We start from the raw sequence: 24,871 nt of genomic DNA on the forward strand, positions 1-24,871 counted from the left end.
CATTGCATTTCATGTGTCATGGTGTCGCGACACTCATGTGTGACACCAAAAATTGCTCAAAAAAGCCTTAAACTGCATGCCGTGTGCGGTTCCAATCAAGCCTCACTTCTAAGCTGTCCCACATCCACACAGCTTCCCCACCACTGCCATACACAATGATACAATTGACTATTTTACAGTCATAATGGAGCATACACAAAAGCACATAAAAAAAATAATCATTTATCAGTTCCACAGTGTGCATCCAACGAGCTAACCATAATCAGTTGCGATCGACGAGTTACGGTGATAAGACGCGGTTGAGTGACTAAGTTTTGGAACTGTGGACAGTAAAAGAGCCTTTTTGTGGACTGAAATAAATTAGTGGAAAAAATTTTGTGGATTTACAGCGTGGAAGTTCAAAAATAAGAAGAAAAAGTGAGAAAAAAAGTGAAAAAAATTAAATAAATTAACTAAAAAAAACTGAAAGACTGTAAGTGAAATTTTTGGGTATTTTTTTAATGGAAATTCTCGTATTAAGCAATGCTGGATGTTGCAAGGATTCGTGATTTTTGTTCCTACATAAAATTCTATTTTTGGATGGACTAAAAAAAACATGAAATTTTTGATAAAACAAATAAAAAGTTTTTGTTGGATGTGAAATAACTTTTTTTGAGGATATTTGTGCATATAAATTGGGAAAGTCAGGGATGATATAGCTGTGGCATTGGCTGCATCTACATTTTCTTGTAATTTTAATTCAACATTTTCAATTTCAAACCTCATCAAAAATCATATTTTTATTCTAAATTATTCAAAAACTTCACTTCCAAACTAATCCCGAGCCACAAAAGTTCGAATTACTTTATTTCGTTGCTACGTAACTAAACATCCTCAATCAATAGTTCTCTACATTTTGAAAATTTGTTGCCAAAAATAACACAAAAAACTTTGTTGATGACATAGCAAATTTTGTGTGTGGTTACATGGCAGCCATACAGGCATAAATGAGCTTAGTGACATGACAACGATAAACTTCAGCAATTTTTGTGGTTCCTTTTGATGATTTTGAGAAGAGCATGAATTGGAGATTTTTTTTTGAGGAATTTTTGGATGGCTTTTGGTGAATTTTGTGGGAATTTTGTAGGAATTTTACGCGGATAATGCGCAGAATTTTAGGATGATAATGCGCAAAGTTTGTGTGGATAATGTGCAAATTTTTGGGAATTTTGTGTGGATAATACGCAGATTTTAGTAGGATAATGCGCAAATTTTGGGAATTTTAGGAAGATTTTAAGAATTTTGATGGATTTGAAGCAGAATAGCCAGGATTGCGAAAGTTGCCAGAATAGTCAGGATTATCAAAATTGCCAGAATTTCCAAAACTGTCAGAATTGTCAGGATATAAACCAGAAATGCCAGAATATAAGCCAAAATTGCTGAGAATTGATAGAATTGCTAAAAATGTCAGAAATGCCATAATGGCCAGAATTGCCAATATTATCAGGATATAAGCCAAAAATGACACAATTTTTGACAATTTTAAGTCAATTTGATGCCTAAATATCCAAAATTCCCATCAATATCAAGCTCAACATGCTCAAAATCCCCCAAAAGCCCTCAATTTCACTTCCAATTCATCAACACCATCAGTTCCACTCAATACTCATAAATTTCCATTCCCATCCAACCCACACCTCCATCAATCGATGACCAAACTGTAAAGAATGCTTACAAATTAATTGTAAGTGCAATTAATGGATGTACAGCACTGCTGAAAGTGATAAAAATGCATCTATAATTTAGAAAATAAATTGAAATGTATTGCCTGTGTTCAATTGTGTATGTCTAAAATTACATGTTTAAATGCAATTAATTGCCCTGAATAGGTGGAAATAACTTACTTTGGAATTGATGGTTTAATTGTGTATTTTTTAGTAGTGAAGTGACTACATTGTATGTGGGTGGGATGTAGAGAGACTGTAGTGATGATTTGAATGCAGTTTTGGTGATTATTGAGTTACTTTGGTGCCTGTAGAGGTCAATTGTGATTTATGGCGTCTCCCAAAGAAGGCGACAGAATTGGTTGGACTCAATTTTTAAGTCCAAATCCATTGAAATTCCATCTTTATTCGAGTCCGACTCCCAGAGTCTTGCCAATTCTGATCTCGAACAACTAAAGTCGAGTAATCGATCCGAATTCAGCAGGCACTATCGCTAGCTTCTGTCTGCCAATTTCCAGTACCAATTAGAATGCTGTCAAAATCGACAGCTTAGTTTATTAGCTTTAAATGCAGATATTGGGCTCTCAGTGTAGTTTGTGAGCTTATAAAGCTGATTTGTTGTTCAAATTGAAGTATTTAAGCTCACAGTGCATATATTCGTCTATTATTGTAGATTTCAAGTGTAAATTATGGATATTAGGCTCATATTGCTGGCTATAAGTGCATAATATTAATATTAGACTCTTATTGCAGTCTGTAAGCTCATACTGGCTATGTTATGCTCATAGTTCAGTCTATAAAGTCATGATGCAGAATTTTAGCTCAAAAAATGCAGTCCTTAAGCTCTCTAAACTGTTTGTAGGACCAATACTTCTAAATTTGCTATTTTGCATTCAAAATTCAGCTTCATTCACCTCATTCCTAACCTCCTTCCCCATCAAATACCAATGACTAACTACACACAACACACAACCTTCCATAATTCAATTCAAAATGTACAAAAAAATCTAATTATAATAAAAAAAACATTTAATTTAATTCATCTTGTAAGAAAGTGAATCAGAAAATGAGTCAATGAGGTACTTCCGGCTACATAATCATATTTTGCCATGTCTCATCAACAATTGGCTTGAGTCATGCGATTTTGTAATTTTCTCATCGTCAAGTTCTCTTGAGTTGAGAATTTACTTTTATTTTAATTAATTAATAATTTTTGATGTATAGAGCCACGTGTTGTGAATGGGAATTGGACATAGATTGATGAGGCTGATGAGATTTGTTGGGGATTTTTTTTAGAGGAAATTGGAGGTTTGTTGGGTCAATTGAAGAATTTTGTCCAAAATATGATGTAATTTTGGGATTCTGAGAATTTTCTGGAGTTTTTGAACTCTATAGGACCCCCAACCCCATCTATATCTATTATATTTACTTACTTACTGGAACCATGCTCCGACGCTCCGACTTGAAGCCTAGATTGTCTATCTGTATCATAAATTGTTGCATTTTCTTGCCAAAATCAAAAATTCCAAATAAAATCCTAACCAAGCACCCCCCCCCCTCCTTCCCAGGCATCCTCATTCCAAAAAAAAATTCAATAAAATTTCCAAAATTCGAATCTGACAAAAAGTTCATTAACTTTAAATTAAATTTACATTTGAAAAAACAAATAAATTAAAATTCCGAATTGAAAAACTCAAAAAATTTCCATTTAAATAAATTTTCATCACTTTTCTTAAAAAAAATAATTTTCCTTGAATTTTCCTCAACAAAATAAAATGCAGCAAAAAGTTAATTCAAGCATGAAAAGCTTTTCATTCCAAATGAATGAATTTAAATAAATTTTTTTTTGTGTGCTTTTTCTTAATTAAGAAATTTTCTTGAATTTCCACCTTGCCTTGCTTGGAAAAATGCTTTAGATGCTTAATTTATGAATATTCATTAATATTAGTCCAATTATGCAAGTCAAATTTCAGTTCCTTCTTTTTGTTTGTGTCTTAATTCATTCTTTTAGTTTTTATAAGGAAGTGCAATGACTAATGGATGTGCAACTGCTGGATGCTTCTCATGGCAAGTGAAATGCATTGGCCATGGCAGGGGTGTAGTCAGGAGGGGTTGTGGGAAGTGGTTAGAACAGAGTTGGATGGACTCAAATGTGGAAGCGGCTCCCAAAAAAGGTGGAGTCGGATCCATTTGAGTTTGGAATTTTTGGAGGCAACTCCACAGTTGAGGCGTCTTTTTTGGACTTTTCGATTCCGGACTCTCAAGGTCCTGCCAATTTTGGGCTGCATTTTCAAAATTTAGGACTGATTTATGTCTTTTTTGATGAAAAACCTTAAAAAATTGAAGAATTTCAGCAAAAACTGAAGTTAGGGGGCTTTAAGGTCAGCCTCGACTCTCCCTGATTACGACTGAGAAGCAAGGTACAGTCAGTCATCAGAAAATAGTAAAAATATTCATATTCCGAGCAGCACAATCAGACAATCTCCATTTTTTGACGTCGTAATGAGTCGAATCCAGAGCTCGAAGTATCCATTCCCATACAAAATCCAAATTAACTTCCAATTTTTCAAAATTCCTCAAAATTCCTTCAAAAAGTCTTCCAACTGTTTTTCTAAAAATATTCAAACATCCACAAAGTAGAAATTACTCAATAAATTCCATAAATCTTAAGTCCCATCCAACATTTCTCTATCTTTATATCCACGTTCATTCATTTCATTTCTGAACGTTTTACTCGCTGCTGCCTTCCAAGAAGAACACAAACGAGAATGAATAAAACAAAAGCAGCAGATACAAAAATAAAGGACAGTGGCGTAGGATGTGGATGGAGTATAAGCTGAGAATCATGACAAAATTCATTAAATTAGCTCAAATTTTTAGAATTCTGAAAAATTCTTAGAATTTTCAGCATACATTCCCAAATAAGGGTCAGACACTTTTCCATACAAAATTCAAGTCGATTTTGAGTTCTATTGTAATATTTTGGCCCTGGATACCAAACAGTTCAAAGAGCAGGGTCATGAGTATCCTCACAAAATCGAGAATTTTTAAATTTATTTACTGAATAAGTTCAAGCTTAGAACTGTGGAAGCTCCACTAAATGAGATCTTTAAGTCAAATTTTGTCGATGACAAAATGACTCGAGGAAGGGCTAAAAGCTTATGAAATTGGAATTGGCAGACTTTAAGCCCCTGAAAGGGACGCCATAAGTAAGCAAGCAACCTTAGTTGCCATTCATACCACAAAATCCCATAAAAATCCCCTCTAACTACACCACTGAGTCATGATGTTGTTTAGTATTCATAGCAGACCGGAAATTTATGAAAATAAAAGATTTTTTGTGCTCATAGCTATTCATTTAGTTGCTTCTTTTATTTGTTAGTGTAGTTGACATAATTTTTAGTTTATTGTTGCTGAGATTCTTGTGCTTTTTTGTTTTGTTATTTTATTTTAAAAATCTTAATTTATTTTGTTTAGAAAATTGTTAGATTAATTTTTGATAAGGAAGAGGGGGAAGAGTATGAGGACATGGTTGGGTTGTAGGATGAATATGAGTGGGGAGTTGAGGATTAGTTACTGACTGGTGGATTTAATGGGGAATTAGGGAGGAATTTGATGGAATATTGGAACAAAAAACTGTAAATTTGATACAAAAATTGGCAAAATTGAGTCTAATCCGGTTCCATGTCTGAGTCACATCGGTGATTTGGGGTCGATTAGTTGATTTGTGCTATCCTAGTCTTCCAATTAAAGTTCATAACCTCAAAATCCATCACATAACCTCAAAACTCCCAATAACTCCTATAAAAATCAATAAAAATCCAACCTTTTCACCTTTAATTTCATTTCAACTTAATTCAACTCAATCAAATAATTCATCTAATATGAAGCTACAATTTCCGACACAAGAAATTCATCCCAACAACCCGAAGGTCATTCAAACTTTTTTTTCTATGCTCCTCGATTTTAAATATTATTTTTTCATTGAAATAAATAAAAATATACAAAAAAAGTATCATTTACTTACATGTAGCCCAAAGACGAAGTTAAAAAAAAGGTTCATGGGAAACACAAAAAAAAATGTAAATAAATAAGAAAAAAATGATGAATGTTAAATGATATTATATGAAAAATTTTGGATGGATAGACAGTGGTGGGTAAGCTATGAGTTTTGGTACATTAGGTACATTTGGGGCACTACGCGCATTGGGCACACTTGGCATTTTATGCGCATTGGGCACACTAGAAACACTAAGCGCACTTGGTGCACTCGACATAATAAGAGCACTGGGAAATCTAGGCGCAATACGCAAATTAGGAGCACTAGGCATATTAGGTGCATTAGGCGCACCAGACACACTAAGCACACTAGGCATATTAGGCACACTAGACATACTTGGCGCATTATACACTCAGATACATTAGGCGCACTAGGCGCACTGGACACATTAGGTACACTGGGTGCAACAGATACAGCATATACACTAGGAGCACTAAGCGCTCTATGCGAATTAGGCGCACTATATGGATTATGCGCTCTATGCGGTTTAGGCGCACTATACAGATTAGGCGCACTATGTGGATTTGCAAATTAGGCGCATCTTGTGGATTAGGCGCACTATGCGGACTATGCGCACAATTCAAATTAGGCGCACTATGCAAATTAAGCGCATTAGGCACATTAGACGTGTGATTCATTCCTAGTTAATTACAGGTTGCCCATCCCTGCCACAGACTCTATTCCATGTCATATTCAATGATGTAGCAAAAAAAAAAAATAACAACTTTTTATATCCAAAAAACTTTAATAATTTTTATTAGAAAAATAAAACTTTTTTTTTTCATGAATGACTAAATCGGAAGCTTAAAAAGCTCAAAAGTTTGTTACTGACCTCGAGGATATTTGAGTCTCTCTTTTATTATGTAAATTATGGAAATAAAAGTTTGTTGTGACTTCAAAAGGATCTAATAATCATCTCAATATTCCTAATAAACTTAATCATGAATAAATTATTCAAAAATTCGTCACACATGAACAATTTTTAATTTAAATTATCCCCAAAAAAAGCCCAGCCCCAGCCTCAATTCTTAATTGACTTCATCCAAAAATTTATTTTCTAATTGCCGAATTTGAAAGTTTGAACTTCTTAACGTATTAAATCTTCCACATTAGTGATCACAATCTTAATAGAAAATGTTCAAACTATAATGCTGATTTATTCAGACTTGTGTGTGTGTGTGTACGTCATACGAATGATTCACATGAGGGAAATCTGATACCATAGTTAAAAGTTTTGTTTTTTATATACTTTATGGAAATCTTATCGTTTCTATTGTGACTGGTTTAGTTATGTGATCTAGAAGAAGGGAAATTTACTGTTTTGATGTTTAAGAAGACTTTTTGAGAATTCTAGGGGATTTGGGGTTAGAAATTTAAGTTCAGGTGCCTTCACACTGGAACTTTGAAGTTCAGCCGTCTTTACATAAGAGCTTTGAATTTCAGGTGCCTTTATAACAGTCTTGGAAGCTTCAGTTGCAATTCAAACTAGAATTTCATGATTCAGGCGTCTTTACATTGTAGATTTAGGGTACAGTTGCCTTCACACAGGTTCAAGGCCATCTTTACACTGAAGCTTTTAAATTAATGTGCATTCAAACTGAAACTTTAAGATTTAGATGCCTTCACAATTGAGCTTTGAAGTTCAGTCGCATTTACATAAGAAATTTTGAGGTTCAGGTGCCTTCACACTTGAGATTCCAACTTCAGGTGCCTCCACACTATAGTAATTCACACCAAACACCACCTAAATTCACTCCTCATTTCCCAAATAAATCTCAAAACTTTTTAATTCTAATCTGAATCTCAAGACTTGATAATCAAAGCTCATCCCAATATATATCCACACATGAGAGCACATGCACGCACACACATTAATAAATTTTCCAATCGAGTTAATGAAACAAGCAAGTGCCTTTCGTGCCTGCAACACAGCAAGAAGACACAAAAAAAAGAAAAAAGTTTTTCCTTCTCAATCTCTTAACTTGCCTTTTAGCTATTAATGGATGAATGATGATACGATGTGAAAGTTTAGTTATATTCGGGGTTGGGGTTGGGGTTGGGGGTAGGAAGTCGGAAATAAGTTGAATGAATTGAGATTTAAGAGGATGAGAGAGAGAGTGAGAAAGAAGGATAAATGGGAAACTTAAGGAAGATAAAAACGGAAGCTCCTTTTGAGAGTTAAGGATTGAATTTATGTTGAAGATATGGCGATGCTTGAGAGTCTTTCTTGGGTATTAAATGGATTTGTTTAGTGGCGTTGAACTAGTTTTTTTGTGGAATGGAGAGTTTAGTGTGAAAGCACCCAAATCTCAATGATCTAATGTAAAGGCAGTTAAAGCTTTTAATAGTAAAGAGAAGGCGCCTGAATTTATTTGTTCTATTGTAAAGGCGCCTGAAACTAAAAACTATGTTGTGAAGGCACAAGAAGATAAATACGGCACATGAGCTTCAATACTCTTGTGTGAAGACGTCTGAACTTCAAACTTCACTAGTGTGACGACGGCTGAATGGAAAAGGTTCAGTGTGAACGCGTCTGTACTTTAAAGCTCAAGTGTAAAGATGTTTGGATCTCAAAACTCAAGTTTGAATGCGTTTGAAACTTCCAAGTCTGCTTCCAAGTTTCTTGTGAATACGCCTGAACTACTGATCTCTTTTGTGAAGGTGCTTGAATCAAATAAAATAATTGTTAAGGTGCCTAAACTCAAAAGTTCCTATGTGAAGACACCTGAATCTAAAATTTCTTATGTTAAGGTGTCTTAACTTTAAAGTTCAGGTTTAAAGGAATCTGAATCTAATTGATCCAATATGAAGCCACTTAAACCTTATAAATCTATTGTAGAGACACCTGAACTTGAAAATTTTTAATGTGAAGACACCTGAACATCAAAGCTTTAATGTGAATGCAGCTGATCCGGAATTCTCAAGTTCCAAGATGCCTGAACCTAAAACCTGAAGTGTAAAGGCGCCTGAACTCAAAATCTCTAGTGTAAAGACACCTGAATCTCAATTCTCGAGTGTAAAGACACCTGAACCGCCTTAAACATTCAAATTCCACTAATTTGCCTCATAATTCCTCAAATCCTAACACAATATACCTCAATCAACATCAACACACCCCAATTAACTTAAACATAATTCAAATTACATCACATTATCGTATTTAAAATTCCTTATAATCTCAGTTCCAACAACAAGCAAAACTCATTTAAAAAGTTTATATTTTCTTGCAAATCACATTCTTGTTACGCAATCAAAATAAATTAAGTTTTCTTAAATTACAGTCTGTATAAGGAACAAAAAAGTCAGTCATTAAGGAACATCAACAGCACGTTGAAAATGACATGAATGAGTAGACTTTGATACATAAAATTGTTAAATTCTTTTTTGAAGATTGAATTCTTTGTTGTTCCTTAAAAAGAATGTTTATGGCTTTATGTATGCCTTAATAAATTCATAAGGTATGTTTAATATACAAAAAATGAATGAATTCTTTTGAGAATATTTGCTTATTTTTTGAGACTCAAAAGAGCGAGACGGGGAAGGCATTGAAACAATGTTTAAGGCCAGGGGTGGGCAACCTGTGTGTTGTGGCACATCTAGACACATCTGGAAATGCCAAGAACCCTTCGACATATACGGTTCTGGTCGACGTACACCAGCAACGTGTCTTGCAGCTCCCAGGTTCCTTGAAAAATGTCAAGAACCCTATAAATTGTACGGTTTTGGTCGACGCACACCAGCAACGTGTCTCGCTGATCCCAAGTTCCCCTAAAATTGCCAAGAACCCTACAAAATGTACGATTTTGGTCGACGCACACTAGCAACGTGTCTCACTGCTACCAGGTTCCTTAAAATTGCCAAGAACCCTATAAAATGTACGGTTTTGGTCGACGCACACCAGCAACGTGTCTCACTGCTCCCAGGTTCATTAAAAATTGCCAAGAACCCTATAAATTGTACGGTTTTGGTCGACGCACACCAGCAACGTGTCTTACTGCTCCCAGATTCCTTAAAATTGCCAAGAACCCTACAAATTGTACGGTTTTGGTCGACGCGTACTACCAACATGTCCCACAGCATACAAGTTACCCACCCACTGCCTCTAAGTACATTAAAATCTCGCAAATTTATGTCTTCTTCATCATTTCCTCTCCCATCCTCCCCCATCCCCCCAACCCCACATTTTATAAGCATCTCAATAGCTATATATTCTCATTTAAATAAGTAAAATTATATATTATGAGCATGTGCGTGTATGTATGACTTATTATAGACATTTGTATAAGTTTAAGGAAAAAGCAGAATGGCTCATAAATGTCAACAAAAAAGCAGCCATTCATCATTTATGAAAATTTCCTTCCTTTTTTTCGACTTCTATTGGCTTTAGTGTATTTTTGGAAATAGAATTTAGACAATAGAATGGCGTGGATGGCAAGTTTTTCTTTTATGTCCTCATTGTTGCTTATGAATTATATGAAGGAATGAATAATGGACAACTTGTTGGGTTTTGAGGGAAGTTGGAGATGATGGGAAATAGTGGGGATTTGGATGATGGATGCTGAATTGGGATTCGAACTCAGACCCATGTCCTATGATTTTTTGGATTTACATGCCAGATTACGATAAACTCATGCAGATCTGTGTCTTTTGGGATAAATTGCTTAATCAGACCAAAATCTGGGTTCAAATCGAAGTAACCCTAACATGTTGCCTGATTTAAGCCAATTCCCACCACCATGACAGTCATACTGACCTCAGTCTGGATTTTTGCCCGACTAACCAATTTGTTCTATTCAGGAATAGACAGTAAATACAGATGAACCCAAATTCCTTACATAATCCCCAATTTACCAACCAAATTCATCCAATTCATTCCCATTCAATCCCAATTCATCCCCTATTCATCCCCCCAAATCCCTCAAATCCCTCAAATCCTTCAAATCCCACAAAATCCCCCTCAAAAAATCATTCATCCCACAAAACATAATCACATAATTTGAATAAAACTCAAAGGATTGAATACAAAAAAAGAAAATCAAAAGCTTTAGTCATGAATACTAAATAGCAGAATTCAATTCAAATTTATTCATTCGTCCTTCAAGCTTTTTTCCAGTTCCAATTCCATGTTCTGGACATTTAAAGAGAGAATTTACATTGACAGGAATCAGGGGGGTAGTGAGGGAGGAAGGAGGTATCGGTCAGAAATTGAGCGGAGGCCCGACCGTTATTTTTTGAATTTTTTTTAAAAGCTAAAAAAAATTCAAAAATAAAAAAACCGTTACAAAATTAATGACTTTTCAATTCTCGATAGAAGGGGGGAGGGGTTGCCTAATGACCCCCATGGCTACGCTCCTGATTCAAAAATTTTTCATTTATTGATTTTTTTTTTCCAAAAAACAAACAAAAAAATTTAAACATAAAATAACCGTTACAAAATTAACAGTTTTTTAATTTTCAATCAGGGATGAACCACCAATTACACTCTCTGGCTACCCTTCCCTGATACAAAATTGTCATTCAATCTCAAAAATCCATCCGATTTTTAAAAAACAAACAAAAAAAATTCAAAAATAAAAAAACCGTTACAAAATGATCAGCTTTTTAATTTTTGAAGAGGGGGTCCTTAACTCCTCCCTATGTCCGTGCCTGCTTCAAAAATTGTCATTCAACCTCAAAAATTCATTCCTTTTTGATTCCAATTCCTAAATTCCCTCCTTACCCCCCACCACCCCATATGGGATATGATTAAACATTTTCTCAATTATTGTGAATTGAGATTGTGGACTAATCCAGGCTTTAATACCACTATGATGACTGAGATTTTTCATTTTTTTTGTGATCCTTTGCTTCTATTTTTATCTGTTCGGTTGATTCTTTTATTACCCCACATTCTCCTTTCTTTACGCTTTTGACCAATTCAATATATATGAAATGAGAACTTTTTTTAAAGTGGATTTGTTGTAATGATAAAAGACATTATTGTTGATTGAATTATTGAGTGGGGCTCTTGATGGGGGTTTATAGGAGATTTAAGAGAATATCTTGAAATTTAATGTTGAAAAATTGAAGACGTGCGTCATATTTTGGGGAATTGTTTACTGTCTCACTCCAATATGACGCATGAGTGTGTTTCTGTGTCTCTGATTCTGTGTAATTCTGTAGGGCATGTAATTTGTGATAGAAATTGTTAGTTATTATGACTTGTAAGACAGTGCCTGAAGTGGAGTATTATAAGATTGTGAAGCAGAGGTGGGGAACCTTTCTTGCAATATGGAACACCCTAGGCACATCAAAACATATTCATGGCACACTAAGGGGCACATGGCACACCTTGGTGGCAAGCCTAGACCTAAGGTGCACATGACATACGGCTAATGGCATTCCCAATTGTACCGCGGCACACAATTTTGACAATACTGTATTAAAGTCTATCAAATTTGAATTTTATTGAATATTCATCAGTGCTGTCCAAACTATGTGACATGTTACATCAGTATAACATGAATGCCATGATCCAGAGTCGGCAGGACTTTGGGTGTCCAGACTTTAAAGGTCCAAATAGGTGTTTCAGCTATTGATTCATGGGAGTCCGGGTCCCAGTGGGGTCGGCTCCACATAAGAGTCCTTCCAATTCTCCCATGAACCCCATCTCATGTGCAGCTTCAATCAAATCTCACCACCAAGGTGTTTCATACCCAAAAAAGGTTGTCCAAACCTGGTTCATCATGAACATTTAAATTTGAATTATTTAAACAATAAAATCTCAAAATTTATTAAAATTCTCAAGAAAAGCTCCTTAAAATGTCCATAAATCCCTCTCAAAATTCAATAATTTATTCCATTACTTAACCTCAAAATCTCAAACGAAATCCCACAAAACCATTAATTCCAGTCGATTGAAAATTTTCATCTCTTGATAGTTCCTTTAAACTTCAATTTTGTTTAAAATATCCTGGTATTGAGACTTGAATTGACTGGTTTGTTTAAAATTTGGAACATTTTGTAGCACTTATCATGTACAGATATTTTGTGAAAATTTGTGAAAGGATTCTCAGGAGTTTTAGATGTGTCTCTTATGTCTCTGTGTCCAGAGTTCACAGGGTTACATTTTGGAGTCTGATTTGAATGGAATTGAGCCTTGTAGTTCAACTTTCGGAGTCCTATCATCACCACTTGTGTTATTAAGTCTCTGTATCTATGATATGCTGAGTGATATGCTGAGAGATATCCCTATGAGTCATGAATTCCTATATCTGTGCATCAATGTGTCCTTGACGATGCGACAGTTCACATTGCCTTTTTGTTTTTAACGGACCCTAGTCCTTACTCATGGTGTCCTTAAGTCTCTGTATTCTTATTCTGTGTATCTGTTGTCCTTCTGTGCTATTGTGTATCGTTGATGCTATGCCATGTGTCACATGAGTCTCAATGTCTAGGTCAAGATAGTCACTAATATGCCTACCATACCGACTTGACTCTGGTCAAGAGTTAGACACTCTGAATTTGATTTTACTGTATTTATTGTAGCATGGGTCGATGTCTTAATTTAGTTGGGATATCCTATGCTAACCAATTCGGGATATCCTACTCAAAAAATGTAAAAAATTGATTTTTTGGGATAACATGCGTAATATTCTAGAGGAAACATTAATGTGTTCCTAAAATTTGACGAACGAATTCTCAAAATGCAATGGACCCGTAGTTAGTGACCATCTATTTTTTGCGGCAGACGTAGTGGTAAGCCTCGACAGAAACCGCACTCGATATACGGTTCATGGCATTTCCAAATGTGTTTTGTGGCACACTAGATCACATAGCACATGTCTCAAACGTCAGAGGTAAATTAAGCAGTATCAAGAGATACCACGAGTAGATATACACTTGACATTAACTCAGCATCAGAGTCAAACTTCAACTTCTTCAATCCCCAAACTTTTAAATCCCAAATTGACATTCTAACCTCAAAAAAGCTTCAAGCTTCTCTCTAGGCAAACATTTGACCAAAAAAAAGAAAGGATTTATGACAAATTGCAGATTTTAAACAAATTAAAAAAAAATTGTTTCTAATCCAATCATGGACAAACTTCATCCTTCATACTCAAAAATTCATCTCATGCTTTATGCTTGATGTTCATCCTCAACAAAACATTTAATTAAATTCTCTTTTGTGTCAAATGCTGGATTTGTGTGTGCTATCTAGTCAGGAACATATTCTTCTGTGAATATTCTATTAGGTATGCTGCTGCTATACCCATAATCCATCCCCACCCCAACCCCACCCCACAACCCCCCTCCAGATCATAACTGAGATAGTTTAGTAATTGAATTTTTTTCTTACAAAATTTTTAAGTTTTTTTTTTCAACTGGCAGTGCCAAAAATTTTGTACAATGGAACTACAGCTTTGTGGATGAACGTGCTGTGGATTTTGTGCTCTATTGTGAGGAAATTAGTAAGGAAAAAAGTCTGACCATTATTGGGGATTATGGCGTTCATTTTAAATTGACTTCGTGTGCCAAAGATAATGAAGATTAAGGCACGATGGATATTGGAATAATTGAAAAATTAAAGGAATGGAAATACTTTTGATGGAACTGTCCCAAAGACTAGATGAATCTCTTATTCCATCCATCTCCATCCATCCCAAATATCCATCCCAAAACTACATCCAAACCCCTCAACCAAAAATATTCAGCCATAAAAAACTTCATCGTCAGTCTGCGCTTAAAACTTTTTTTTTCCATCGTTTTAATTTTCCACGATAACACCTCAAGTCTGACAACAGAACAACTGAAATGTTTCTCACATAAAGCAACCATCGGCATAATAAAACTTCATATGTGAAATTCAGCCAAAGCAGCACAGATGAAAACATCAGATTTTTGTGTTTTTACAGTAAAATTTAAATTAAAAAAAAATAAAAAAAAAAAAAGTTTGAAAACGTGATGCGAATGTGGAAATTTGTGGTAAAATTGAGGGAAAATTCGGGAAAATTTGAGGAAAATTCGGGAAAATTGTGAAAAAGTTGAGGAAAATGAAGGAAAAATTGATGAAAATTTAGGAAAATTTCAGGAAAATATTAGGAAAATTCAGGAAAAATTATGGAAAATTAAAAAAAATTTCTATTAAAATGAAGTTCCGTCCATTTGGACCAAAAGACTGTTTGCCTGAAATGATGATGAATTTTTGTGGGATTTTGAGTTGTTGTTTTTGTGGCAACGACAGATGGTGTCTGTGCTGTTGCTTTTTTTTGGGATGGAATGTTGAATAATTATGTTCATTATAAAGTCATTCGTTGAGGAGTTTGTAGGAAGACAATGAGGAAGTTTGAATGGATTTTTGGGTAATTTTGTGGTTATGTAGTTAGTGCTGATGAGAAAGGGAGATTTGATTAAGTAGCAAATTATGGACAAAATTAGAATTAATCAAGTTAAATCATAATTTATTCAAAAAGTTGTATGATTTTTAAAGACGTGCGGTATATTTAGGGGAACACTTTACAGTCTTACTCCAATACAGAGTAGGATTCCCCGAATAAATTAAGGATCGGCCTTAGACTGTTTTAGACAAATTATTTGACTTCATTCTATAGAAATGGTTTTTAGGTTAGAAATAATTTTGAGGTTAGAAAACAATTTTGAGGTTAAGATTGATTTTGATGCATTTTGTTGAGTTACCAGTCATAATTAAACCCAAAATATGATTAAAGCATATCAAGCTTAAAGAAATAAGCATAAAAATTGACCAAAAAACATCTCATACGTGCGTCATATTCAGTGAAACAGTTTACTGTCGCTCTCGAATATGAAGCACGAGAACGGACAATAAAACTGTTTCAGTTTAACTTCAGTAAACTTATTCAGTAACTGTAACAGTTTACTGTCTCTCGTCATGCGTCATATTTGAGAGAGACAGTAAACTGTTTCCCTGAATATGATGCACGACACATCTTTTTTGTCAATTTTCTTCAATTTAGCTGCTTAGTTGACACAAAATTCCATGAAAAACAGCAATTTATGAACACATAACCTTAAAATTCCATTGCAAATCACAAAAATCACAAAAAAAAGCTCTCAAAAAATTTATTCACGATTCTCATCTCCTATTGCTGCCTTTTTCTTCATCCAGTTTCCATCGTAACAAATTGCCATAATTGCATTCAATACCGTCTCAATAAATCACAATAAAAACAGCACTGAGGAAGGCAAAAAGGATCCTTGATGCCTGCAATACAAAGCGAGTATTGATTTATTGAGATTCATTTGTAATTCTTTGTGCTTTATTGAAATTCATAAAAAGCAATCAATTTCAATATTGCATCATTATTATGTAACATAAATCATATCAAATGCATTCAACAATGTTAAAAAAGGAAGTGGGGATTTTGAGCATATGTGAGTGGGACATTTATTGCCATTGGAAGTAGATCTGTGACAGTAGAGACAGTTCAAGGATGAGCAACTTAACCTTAAAATTGAACAAGTTGACCTCAAAAGTGAGCAACTTAACCTCAAAATTGAGCAACTTAACCTCAAAATTGAGCAACTTAACCTCAAAATTGAGCAATTTAACCTCAATATTGAGCAACTTAACCTCAAAAATGAGCAACTTAACCTCAAAATTGAGCAACTTAACCTAAATATTGAGCAACTTAACCTCAAAATTGAGCAACTTAACCTCAAAATTGAGCAACTTAACCTCAAAATTGAGCAACATAACCTCAAAATTGAGCAACTTAACCTCAAAACTGAGCAACTTAACCTCAAAATTGAGCAACTTAACCTAAATATTGAGCAACTTAACCTCAAAATTGAACAAAACCTCAAAATTGAGCAACTTAACCTAAATATTGAGCAACTTAACCTCAAAATTGAACAAAACCTCAAAATTGAGCAACTTAACCTCAAAATTGAGCAACATAACCTCAAAATTGGGCATCTTAACCTCAAAAGTGAGCAACTTAACCTCAAAATTGAGCAACATAACCTCCAAATTGAGCAACTTAACCTCAAAATTGAGTAACTTAACCTTAAAATTGAGCAACTTAACCTGAAAATTGAGCAACTTAATCTCAAAACTGAGCAACTTAACCTCAAAATTGAGCAACATAATCTCAAAATTGAGCAACTTAAACTCAAAATTGAGCAACTTAACCTCAAAATTGAGCATTTTAGCCTCAAAATTGAGCAACTTAACCTCAAAACTGAGCAACTTAACCTCAAAATTGAGCAACACATCCTTAAGATTCATTTGCATAAAATGACATTTCAGCCATTTCAAGTTGCACAATTCATAATGAAACATTCCAAAGAAGTAACCAATGCCTACATATAAAGCCTACATTATAATTTATTACCACATATTTACACTCACAATTGCAATAAAAATTGCATAAAAAAATACTTTATAAAAAAAACTTTTTAAAAAAACCTCGTTTTTCGCGTGGACTAAAAAGGAGAAAATAAATTTTATTTTGTATTGTAGAGAAATTGGTTTGAAAGTTGAGACGACAGATGAATTACAAACATGCACCTTGACCTTATCGTATAGTTCTACAACTTAAAACGAGGGCGCTTGTTAACAGAACTTCATCAAAGCTTTGCGCCCTCGTTTTAAGTTGTAGAACTATACGATAAGGTCAAGGTGCATGTTTGTAATTCATCTGTCGTCTCAACTTTCAAACCAATTTCTCTACAATACAAAATAAAATTTATTTTCTCCTTTTTAGTCCACGCGAAAAACGAGGTTTTTTAAAAAGTTTTTTTTATAAAGTATTTTATTTTCAACTTTTTAGTCAAAAGATTATTTAATTTATCAAGTTTGAAGAACTAAGCTATACCGATAGGCCAAGCTTCGCTTGGCATAAGTTTGAAGAACTAAGCTAGACCGATAGGCCAAGCTTCGCTTGGCATAAGTTTGAAGAACTAAGCTATACCGATAGGCCAAGCTTCGCTTGGCATAAGTTTGAAGAACTAAGCTATACCGATAGGCCAAGCTTCGCTTGGCATAAGTTTGAAGAACTAAGCTAGACCGATAGGCCAAGCTTCGCTTGGCATAAGTTTGAAGAACTAAGCTATACCGATAGGCCAAGCTTCGCTTGGCATAAGTTTGAAGAACTAAGCTATACCGATAGGCCAAGCTTCGCTTGGCATAAGTTTGAAGAACTAAGCTATACCGATAGGCCAAGCTTCGCTTGGCATAAGTTTGAAGAACTAAGCTATACCGATAGGCCAAGCTTCGCTTGGCATAAGTTTGAAGAACTAAGCTAGACCGATAGGCCAAGCTTCGCTTGGCATAAGTTTGAAGAACTAAGCTATACCGATAGGCCAAGCTTCGCTTGGCATAAGTTTGGCATAAGTTTGAAACTAAGCTATACCGATAGGCCAAGCTTCGCTTGGCATAAGTTTGAAGAACTAAGCTACCGATAGGCCAAGCTTCGCTTGGCATAAGTTTGAAGAACTAAGCTAGACCGATAGGCCAAGCTTCGCTTGGCATAAGTTTGAAGAACTAAGCTATACCGATAGGCCAAGCTTCGCTTGGCATAAGTTTGAAGAACTAAGCTATACCGATAGGCCAAGCTTCGCTTGGCATAAGTTTGAAGAACTAAGCTAGACCGATAGGCCAAGCTTCGCTTGGCATAAGTTTGAAGAACTAAGCTAGACCGATAGGCCAAGCTTCGCTTGGCATAAGTTTGAAGAACTAAGCTATACCGATAGGCCAAGCTTCGCTTGGCATAAGTTTGAAGAACTAAGCTATACCGATAGGCCAAGCTTCGCTTGGCATAAGTTTGAAGAACTAAGCTAGACCGATAGGCCAAGCTTCGCTTGGCATAAGTTTGAAGAACTAAGCTAGACCGATAGGCCAAGCTTCGCTTGGCATAAGTTCGAAGAACTAAGCTATACCGATAGGCCAAGCTTCGCTTGGCATAAGTTTGAAGAACTAAGCTATACCGATAGGCCAAGCTTCGCTTGGCATAAGTTTGAAGAACTAAGCTAGACCGATAGGCCAAGCTTCGCTTGGCATAAGTTTGAAGAACTAAGCTAGACCGATAGGCCAAGCTTCGCTTGGCATAAGTTTGAAGAACTAAGCTAGACCGATAGGCCAAGCTTCGCTTGGCATAAGTTTGAAGAACTAAGCTAGACCGATAGGCCAAGCTTCGCTTGGCATAAGTTTGAAGAACTAAGCTAGACCGATAGGCCAAGCTTCGCTTGGCATAAGTTTGAAGAACTAAGCTATACCGATAGGCCAAGCTTCGCTTGGCATAAGTTTGAAGAACTAAGCTAGACCGATAGGCCAAGCTTCGCTTGGCATAAGTTTGAAGAACTAAGCTATACCGATAGGCCAAGCTTCGCTTGGCATAAGTTTGAAGAACTAAGCTAGACCGATAGGCCAAGCTTCGCTTGGCATAAGTTTGAAGAACTAAGCTAGACCGATAGGCCAAGCTTCGCTTGGCATAAGTTTGAAGAACTAAGCTATACCGATAGGCCAAGCTTCGCTTGGCATAAGTTTGAAGAACTAAGCTAGACCGATAGGCCAAGCTTCGCTTGGCATAAGTTTGAAGAACTAAGCTAGACCGATAGGCCAAGCTTCGCTTGGCATAAGTTTGAAGAACTAAGCTAGACCGATAGGCCAAGCTTCGCTTGGCATAAGTTTGAAGAACTAAGCTATACCGATAGGCCAAGCTTCGCTTGGCATAAGTTTGAAGAACTAAGCTAGACCGATAGGCCAAGCTTCGCTTGGCATAAGTTTGAAGAACTAAGCTAGACCGATAGGCCAAGCTTCGCTTGGCATAAGTTTGAAGAACTAAGCTAGACCGATAGGCCAAGCTTCGCTTGGCATAAGTTTGAAGAACTAAGCTATACCGATAGGCCAAGCTTCGCTTGGCATAAGTTTGAAGAACTAAGCTAGACCGATAGGCCAAGCTTCGCTTGGCATAAGTTTGAAGAACTAAGCTAGACCGATAGGCCAAGCTTCGCTTGGCATAAGTTTGAAGAACTAAGCTATACCGATAGGCCAAGCTTCGCTTGGCATAAGTTTGAAGAACTAAGCTATACCGATAGGCCAAGCTTCGCTTGGCATAAGTTTGAAGAACTAAGCTATACCGATAGGCCAAGCTTCGCTTGGCATAAGTTTGAAGAACTAAGCTAGACCGATAGGCCAAGCTTCGCTTGGCATAAGTTTGAAGAACTAAGCTAGACCGATAGGCCAAGCTTCGCTTGGCATAAGTTTGAAGAACTAAGCTAGACCGATAGGCCAAGCTTCGCTTGGCATAAGTTTGAAGAACTAAGCTAGACCGATAGGCCAAGCTTCGCTTGGCATAAGTTTGAAGAACTAAGCTAGACCGATAGGCCAAGCTTCGCTTGGCATAAGTTTGAAGAACTAAGCTAGACCGATAGGCCAAGCTTCGCTTGGCATAAGTTTGAAGAACTAAGCTATACCGATAGGCCAAGCTTCGCTTGGCATAAGTTTGAAGAACTAAGCTAGACCGATAGGCCAAGCTTCGCTTGGCATAAGTTTGAAGAACTAAGCTAGACCGATAGGCCAAGCTTCGCTTGGCATAAGTTTGAAGAACTAAGCTAGACCGATAGGCCAAGCTTCGCTTGGCATAAGTTTGAAGAACTAAGCTAGACCGATAGGCCAAGCTTCGCTTGGCATAAGTTTGAAGAACTAAGCTAGACCGATAGGCCAAGCTTCGCTTGGCATAAGTTTGAAGAACTAAGCTAGACCGATAGGCCAAGCTTCGCTTGGCATAAGTTTGAAGAACTAAGCTAGACCGATAGGCCAAGCTTCGCTTGGCATAAGTTTGAAGAACTAAGCTAGACCGATAGGCCAAGCTTCGCTTGGCATAAGTTTGAAGAACTAAGCTAGACCGATAGGCCAAGCTTCGCTTGGCATAAGTTTGAAGAACTAAGCTAGACCGATAGGCCAAGCTTCGCTTGGCATAAGTTTGAAGAACTAAGCTAGACCGATAGGCCAAGCTTCGCTTGGCATAAGTTTGAAGAACTAAGCTAGACCGATAGGCCAAGCTTCGCTTGGCATAAGTTTGAAGAACTAAGCTAGACCGATAGGCCAAGCTTCGCTTGGCATAAGTTTGAAGAACTAAGCTAGACCGATAGGCCAAGCTTCGCTTGGCATAAGTTTGAAGAACTAAGCTAGACCGATAGGCCAAGCTTCGCTTGGCATAAGTTTGAAGAACTAAGCTAGACCGATAGGCCAAGCTTCGCTTGGCATAAGTTTGAAGAACTAAGCTAGACCGATAGGCCAAGCTTCGCTTGGCATAAGTTTGAAGAACTAAGCTAGACCGATAGGCCAAGCTTCGCTTGGCATAAGTTTGAAGAACTAAGCTAGACCGATAGGCCAAGCTTCGCTTGGCATAAGTTTGAAGAACTAAGCTAGACCGATAGGCCAAGCTTCGCTTGGCATAAGTTTGAAGAACTAAGCTAGACCGATAGGCCAAGCTTCGCTTGGCATAAGTTTGAAGAACTAAGCTAGACCGATAGGCCAAGCTTCGCTTGGCATAAGTTTGAAGAACTAAGCTAGACCGATAGGCCAAGCTTCGCTTGGCATAAGTTTGAAGAACTAAGCTAGACCGATAGGCCAAGCTTCGCTTGGCATAAGTTTGAAGAACTAAGCTAGACCGATAGGCCAAGCTTCGCTTGGCATAAGTTTGAAGAACTAAGCTAGACCGATAGGCCAAGCTTCGCTTGGCATAAGTTTGAAGAACTAAGCTAGACCGATAGGCCAAGCTTCGCTTGGCATAAGTTTGAAGAACTAAGCTAGACCGATAGGCCAAGCTTCGCTTGGCATAAGTTTGAAGAACTAAGCTAGACCGATAGGCCAAGCTTCGCTTGGCATAAGTTTGAAGAACTAAGCTAGACCGATAGGCCAAGCTTCGCTTGGCATAAGTTTGAAGAACTAAGCTATACCGATAGGCCAAGCTTCGCTTGGCATAAGTTTGAAGAACTAAGCTAGACCGATAGGCCAAGCTTCGCTTGGCATAAGTTTGAAGAACTAAGCTAGACCGATAGGCCAAGCTTCGCTTGGCATAAGTTTGAAGAACTAAGCTAGACCGATAGGCCAAGCTTCGCTTGGCATAAGTTTGAAGAACTAAGCTAGACCGATAGGCCAAGCTTCGCTTGGCATAAGTTTGAAGAACTAAGCTAGACCGATAGGCCAAGCTTCGCTTGGCATAAGTTTGAAGAACTAAGCTAGACCGATAGGCCAAGCTTCGCTTGGCATAAGTTTGAAGAACTAAGCTAGACCGATAGGCCAAGCTTCGCTTGGCATAAGTTTGAAGAACTAAGCTAGACCGATAGGCCAAGCTTCGCTTGGCATAAGTTTGAAGAACTAAGCTATACCGATAGGCCAAGCTTCGCTTGGCATAAGTTTGAAGAACTAAGCTAGACCGATAGGCCAAGCTTCGCTTGGCATAAGTTTGAAGAACTAAGCTAGACCGATAGGCCAAGCTTCGCTTGGCATAAGTTTGAAGAACTAAGCTAGACCGATAGGCCAAGCTTCGCTTGGCATAAGTTTGAAGAACTAAGCTAGACCGATAGGCCAAGCTTCGCTTGGCATAAGTTTGAAGAACTAAGCTAGACCGATAGGCCAAGCTTCGCTTGGCATAAGTTTGAAGAACTAAGCTAGACCGATAGGCCAAGCTTCGCTTGGCATAAGTTTGAAGAACTAAGCTAGACCGATAGGCCAAGCTTCGCTTGGCATAAGTTTGAAGAACTAAGCTAGACCGATAGGCCAAGCTTCGCTTGGCATAAGTTTGAAGAACTAAGCTAGACCGATAGGCCAAGCTTCGCTTGGCATAAGTTTGAAGAACTAAGCTAGACCGATAGGCCAAGCTTCGCTTGGCATAAGTTTGAAGAACTAAGCTATACCGATAGGCCAAGCTTCGCTTGGCATAAGTTTGAAGAACTAAGCTAGACCGATAGGCCAAGCTTCGCTTGGCATAAGTTTGAAGAACTAAGCTAGACCGATAGGCCAAGCTTCGCTTGGCATAAGTTTGAAGAACTAAGCTAGACCGATAGGCCAAGCTTCGCTTGGCATAAGTTTGAAGAACTAAGCTAGACCGATAGGCCAAGCTTCGCTTGGCATAAGTTTGAAGAACTAAGCTATACCGATAGGCCAAGCTTCGCTTGGCATAAGTTTGAAGAACTAAGCTAGACCGATAGGCCAAGCTTCGCTTGGCATAAGTTTGAAGAACTAAGCTAGACCGATAGGCCAAGCTTCGCTTGGCATAAGTTTGAAGAACTAAGCTAGACCGATAGGCCAAGCTTCGCTTGGCATAAGTTTGAAGAACTAAGCTAGACCGATAGGCCAAGCTTCGCTTGGCATAAGTTTGAAGAACTAAGCTAGACCGATAGGCCAAGCTTCGCTTGGCATAAGTTTGAAGAACTAAGCTAGACCGATAGGCCAAGCTTCGCTTGGCATAAGTTTGAAGAACTAAGCTAGACCGATAGGCCAAGCTTCGCTTGGCATAAGTTTGAAGAACTAAGCTAGACCGATAGGCCAAGCTTCGCTTGGCATAAGTTTGAAGAACTAAGCTAGACCGATAGGCCAAGCTTCGCTTGGCATAAGTTTGAAGAACTAAGCTAGACCGATAGGCCAAGCTTCGCTTGGCATAAGTTTGAAGAACTAAGCTATACCGATAGGCCAAGCTTCGCTTGGCATAAGTTTGAAGAACTAAGCTAGACCGATAGGCCAAGCTTCGCTTGGCATAAGTTTGAAGAACTAAGCTAGACCGATAGGCCAAGCTTCGCTTGGCATAAGTTTGAAGAACTAAGCTAGACCGATAGGCCAAGCTTCGCTTGGCATAAGTTTGAAGAACTAACCTAGACCGATAGGCCAAGCTTCGCTTGGCATAAGTTTGAAGAACTAAGCTATACCGATAGGCCAAGCTTCGCTTGGCATAAGTTTGAAGAACTAAGCTATACCGATAGGCCATGCTTCGCTTGGCATAAGTTTGAAGAACTAAGCTAGACCGATAGGCCAAGCTTCGCTTGGCATAAGTTTGAAGAACTAAGCTAGACCGATAGGCCGCACAGAATCCTTTACAGAATCAAAACATTGAATTTTATGAAAGAACACAAAATTATCAAAAAAAAGAAAATGCTAAAAAGAAAGTTTGCTCATGCCTAGGCTTGAACTCATGACCTCATGTTTATTAATACCTGTACTCTAACCATTACGCCACCACGACATTTTATTTGTAATAACCAAGTTGGTTAAATTTTTAATATTAATAAAAAGTATATGTTTGATATTATTATTATAATTTTAATTATCAAGAAATTTATATACCTATTAGCTTTAATATAAATTTGATTTCTGATAATAAAGGAATAGTTATTTCGATACTTTGTATCATGAGGACAAAATCGTAGAATTTTATGTGAAAATGCGTGATGAAAGATATTAAACTCCAAGAAAACTTTGGAAAATAGCTTAGAAAAGTGTGAAAATGGAAAATTCTGTCTTTAAAGATTATAAATTATCAAAACAGTGTGAAAAAGAATTGAAAAAGTACGACAAAAAAAGTTGAAAAATTTGAGACTTGAACCCTTGACCGGCTTGGAATTTTATAAAAATTATCTTTTTTAAGGATTACGTAAAAATTACGTACGTAAAACGTAAGCTTGTTATAAAAATTAATTAATTATAGCATAACTAAGCTATATTGTGATTAACTAATGCTTGAATATTGCATTGTCATCGAGAACACACATGCATGAAAAATTTCAGCTCGATTGGAGTAGTAGAAGTGGTCGAAAAATCGATCGCAAGATTTGACCTCGACAGACAAACAAACAAACAAACAAACAAACAAACAGACAAGAAAGCAAGTTAAGAAAAACGAGGTAAAAAATGATGAATTTAATTAAAAAATTGTGAATTATTGTTCTGGTTATTAATGTTCATCATGTATGACTTTATTGGTATTTTTTTATGAGTGATAATTGGTGTAATTAAGGACTTTTATTGTTGATTTAACTCTGATTTGTGGGTGCAATGGCAGGGAGGGGTATGCGGGGTAAGCATTTAGTGGTTGAAGTTGTGGATTGTTAAAAATTGATGACAAAAATGAACCTGGGGATGAAATTT

The 24,871-nt window shown here is 36.9% G+C and overlaps 1 protein-coding gene across 1 annotated transcript in view; it reads left to right on the plus strand.

Annotated features, from left to right (window-relative positions):
- The first annotated feature begins 250 nt into the window (after positions 1–250).
- The window catches only part of Gat (GABA transporter), a 42,790-nt gene continuing 18,169 nt past the window's right edge, over positions 251–24,871 (plus strand). Inside the window, exon 1 of the mRNA XM_070652356.1 lies at positions 251–472. The gene's annotated coding sequence lies outside the window, so the exon portion shown is untranslated. The remainder of the gene's footprint in view (positions 473–24,871) is intronic.

Source organism: Chironomus tepperi, unplaced genomic scaffold, assembly GCF_022539635.2.
Source record: "Chironomus tepperi strain 1889 unplaced genomic scaffold, CSIRO-AGI_Ctep_v1 contig_486, whole genome shotgun sequence".
Classification (NCBI taxonomy): Eukaryota; Metazoa; Arthropoda; class Insecta; order Diptera; family Chironomidae; genus Chironomus; species Chironomus tepperi.